The 4,496-nt window shown below is 38.7% G+C and overlaps 1 long non-coding RNA gene across 1 annotated transcript; it reads right to left on the bottom strand.

Annotated features, from left to right (window-relative positions):
- Nucleotides 1–307: 307 nt before the first annotated feature.
- On the bottom strand, nt 308–1,847 carry LOC307074498. The gene is made up of 3 exons (XR_013811796.1): nt 1,802–1,847; nt 1,229–1,627; nt 308–408 (listed from the first exon to the last, which is right to left on the bottom strand). It is a non-coding gene; the product is annotated as an uncharacterized lncRNA (long non-coding RNA).
- Between the last annotated feature and the right edge of the window lie 2,649 nt (nt 1,848–4,496).

The raw sequence follows: 4,496 nt of genomic DNA, 5'->3' as shown, positions 1-4,496 counted from the left end.
TGTAAATGTACTCCATACTGTACTCTACCATTACATCACAATATGAACTATACGTTACCTGGTTCCTGATTGATGTTACATCTCTACTGCTGGGTGATGTCTGAGCAACATGGAGGTCTTCATCTTAAAGAAACACAAAGAGTCATTATAAGGCCACAAAACCAGCAAAGGGAGACAGTGGCTGCTTCTACAGAAGACAATATGTAGCGACGGTGTTCTCAAGATACAGAAGATGCCAGTTAACAGAGATATATACGGTACCTTTCCTTCTGCAGCGGAGGTAGACGACCAAGGATGAGAGGAGGGAGAGGAGAAGAGCAGAGGATGGACACAGGGTGACCAGCAGCATCCAGCACTGTCCACAGTCTGGAGCAGCAGGGTCTCCAGCACTGACATCTAAAGGGATATCTAAGGAAATATAATGTTTAAATTCAGCGGTGCTAGTTCTTACCTTTTTACAATCTTGGTTCATAGAAGTTAAGTTTGTTCGACCATTGTCCAGGATATAACTCCTGAATGCTCCTGCCCACTCGGTGACCATTAAAGTTGGGAAGGACTTTGGCAGTACACACTATACGACTGGTCTTGACAATCAGTGGTGGTCTACGCTATCGGGTCATTTGTTTCCTCCCATTGTTCCCACCGTCATCGCCGATTTCAGTCTCAGTCCCCTCTACAGGACGCAGTCAGGCCCATAATACTAAACTGGTTTGAAAAAGACTTTGCCCTCCTAACCCTAAGGGGGGCAGCACATTTACGTGTCTCTAGACCCCGCACACTAAACAACCATCAGAGCCGACCTCAGCCCTGGTCGCCCCCCCCTCTCCCCGTCGGTGAACTCATTATCGTGGGTGAGTCGCCTCGTGGGAAAGGGCCTAAAGCTTTGGCTGAAGGATGCTGGCTGATTTGTTTTGATGTTTTCATGAATTAATAAATTTAAATATTGGATATAATAGAGGAACATTTAATTAATTAAACAGTTAATCACTCAATACGCTCTCTAGCCTCTACAATTGTGCTGAACTTTATCTTTAAGTGCAGGTTGATCGTAGGGATTGTAAATGTAATTATAACGGTAGAGTTTGTAGTGGCACAAATGTCTCTAATCAGCACAACCTGCCCATCTTTAAAAAGTGCTTGACTTGGAACACATTTGCATATTATCCCGACGTATGATAATAATTTGAATTCATATTAATAAATTTGACCACAAAAAAAGTCAACTTACTTATCAAAATCCTTGTGATTATTTTACCATATGTGTAGATATGTTCTGTCTTGTTTCCTTTTTTCCGATCCAGTTTTTCAGTTCCACAGTAGTAGAGACCAAGTTGAGAACCAGTAATGTTCTTAATCAGTAAGTTGTATGAGTTTGACGATTCGTTCCACATCATATTTAAATGGAAGAAATTTCTTCCACTCTTGCCATAATCAAAAATACCATGATGATTGGCCTTCCAATTCAGAGATAGTGTTGGCTGATTTTCATGAGAACAGTTCCTGTACCAAACAAGATTTATATTAGGTGTGAGTTTACAGTCACAGTATAGAGTAACGTTTTCTCCTGGTCTCACGGTCAGCTCCACTACTGGGTTAGAGAGTACGACCTGACAGGACACAACAGCACCTGAACAAAAAATATTTTCAATTAGTATTAAGATCAAATGTGCAGCAACATGGAGCAACATATGATGATACATAAATGTGATTTTAAAACACTAAATACCAATCAATCATTACACAGAACATCATATACAACTCATGTATTATTGAAATAGAAATTTTAACGTAAATATTTTACCCAAGATGACGGGAAGAAAGACATACGTCCAGCTCATCATGATGATCTGTGGAGGAGTAAAGACATTTGATACTTTCATCACACCCATTTGACTGAAGGCGGAAGGATTAAAAATGACTTGTGATTGGTTGGCCTTGTGGAAAATGTTGCGGTTATTTCTATCTGCGTATCCGGCGAGGTGATATGACCTGAGTTTCATTACATATCCATATTAGATTAAACTAAATTTGTATTGTCATGGATGCATACACACAATTTCAGTTGGCATCAAACAAGATAAACAACATCAAACGTTTTCGGAATACCTTTTGCTTTAATAAATTATTCTTATATTTTATATTACAATACAAATACAAATAAAAATATGTCAGAAAACATGTAAACATTTTTGTTTGGTAATTATTCAACTATAGTTTTTCTAGCGTTAAGTTTTCTTCATCACCAATGATACAGAAATCTTGTTTAAGTATTAATTGAATATAATATAACAATATAATATTAATAGCATTTGGCGGCATCAGAGGGAATCAAACCTAGTTTTGGCAAGGTGAATACCTGGGATAAATAAGTGGCTCATGAAATGGCTGACACACTGCAGTAAACCATGGATCCTAAGTGTCATACATTCTTAAAATAAATTCAGGCTTTTGTGAATTCACTGGAACCCTTTGTCCATGGTTAGTTTTATCTCATTTTCATCTCTCCAATGTAGTTCAACTGAGTGTGGATATGAACTAAATTTCTGTTCTAATTCATCTGTCTGTGTGCATACACTTCACTTTTTGTTCATACGTGTGTGTGTATATGTGTGTGTGTGTGTGTGTGTGTGTGTGTGTGTGTGCGTGTGTGTGTGTGTGTGTGTGTGCGTGTGTGTGTGTGTGTGTGTGTGTGTGTGTGTGTGTGTGTGTGTATTTTCTGATGGTGGTATAGCTTCAGCTTGTTTATAGGAAGCACTGCTGGTTGGACGGCATGCAGACACCACAACTGTTTCCGCTGGCTGACATTGATGGTAGAGTTTCATTTTGGGTTTTCTGGGTAAACGCCCCTAGAAGCATGCAACAACAAACAACGCAAGCTCTGATAGTCTTTCTTATGCTTCAACTGTCAAGTGCTTTTCAATAACAACTTGTGACCAGCATGCTCCTCAACTGGGCTCGCAGAGTGACAAAATACCAGTGAAAAAGACTCAGCGCAGTTACTGATGTCCCTTTTTTGTAGATGATCACCAGTCGCCTTAAAACTACCCAGTTCCCAGCCCCACAACTTAGTCGTTAATGTTCAACATTAATGCTGTCTCTAGTTTATTAAGTTTTGAAACTAGCTTTGCAGCTTCCCGTTTGGTTTGTGTTTTTCTCATCACAGTCAGATGCTATTTTGCCCAAAGTATCTCTTATTGCCCTGTAATTGTCGTTAGTAGCTTTTGTGGAGTCGGCCCTACAACTCCATCTAGTGCTGAACAGGATTTTAGAGCCTGGCGAATGAAATTGGCGCTGTTATGAATATTGTGTTCCAGCAGAGGGTTGAGGAGCTGGTAAATATATAGAGACTATAGACGTTTTAAAAAAGAGTCAACCTCCTCACAGCAATTATCAATGCTTTAGACACCTCCAAGATTTAACGAATGTGCCGCACAGATTAATGGATTTAATAGGATAAATATAACCTGAAAACATGTCTATATAATTCTGTGTCACGCTTTTCTTATGCTGATTCAAATAAAAGTATGAAAGAGATCATTTAAAACAAACTGCCATACAAGACTCTTGGACTTTATTTATTCATACATTTTATCAAAAATATATAATATACAATTGACTTTTGGGTATAAAACGATATACAAATGCACATTTCAATGTTTTTGGTGTAACAAACTGAACATTCATACATGTTGTATAGATTTCAAGGTATCAAAATAACAAGAACCACAAGCAATTTCAATACATACAAACATGTGTGTTTGTGTGTGCAACATGTGTGTTGTTGTTGGTGAGTCTATGTGCGTGCGTTGGGCTGTGTGTGTTGTGGTGGGAGGAACCCTTACCAATCCGCCTCTCAAAGCCCACTCGTACTGCGGGCGGAGAAGTGCTGAGATCCTTTGTGTTGTGGAGTTTTCAACACAGCATAAAACAGGAAGAGGAAGTAGAGAAACAAAGAGAGGAGGGTAGAGGAGGGACAGAGGGTGACCAGCAGCATCAAGCACTGTCCACAGTCTGGAGCAGCTGAGTCTCCAGCACCGGTATCTATAGGCTTACCTGAGCGATATATCTCTTTATATTAATAATACACATATACATACATACATACATACATATATATATTAGAGGTGGGCATAGATTATTATTTTTAATCTAGATTAATCTAGAAATTAATCTAGATTAATCTAGATTAAAATGGCTCATTTGAATTCTGCCGAAGGCATTCATAATATGTGTGCTACCTAAATAATGACCAAAAGTAAGTCTTTTAGAAAGGGTCTCTCAAGCCAGGTGGCGCATTAGACCAGGGGCTCATCTCCTGTTTCCAAAATGCATCACAAACTGCTTGAAAAAAGCTGTTCTACTATGATAATTGGTGATGAAAATAAATAATGTTCAATAAGATGCACTTGTGTTTATGGACTGTTTATTCAGTTGAACATGAATTTTGAACTTTAGGCCTACATGACAGGCCATGATGAACTTAAGAACATGAGAAT

This window comes from Pollachius pollachius, assembly GCF_949987615.1.
Source record: "Pollachius pollachius genome assembly, chromosome: 4".
Lineage (NCBI taxonomy): Eukaryota > Metazoa > Chordata > Actinopteri > Gadiformes > Gadidae > Pollachius > Pollachius pollachius.
This window is presented reverse-complemented; position numbering and strand designations above follow the sequence as displayed.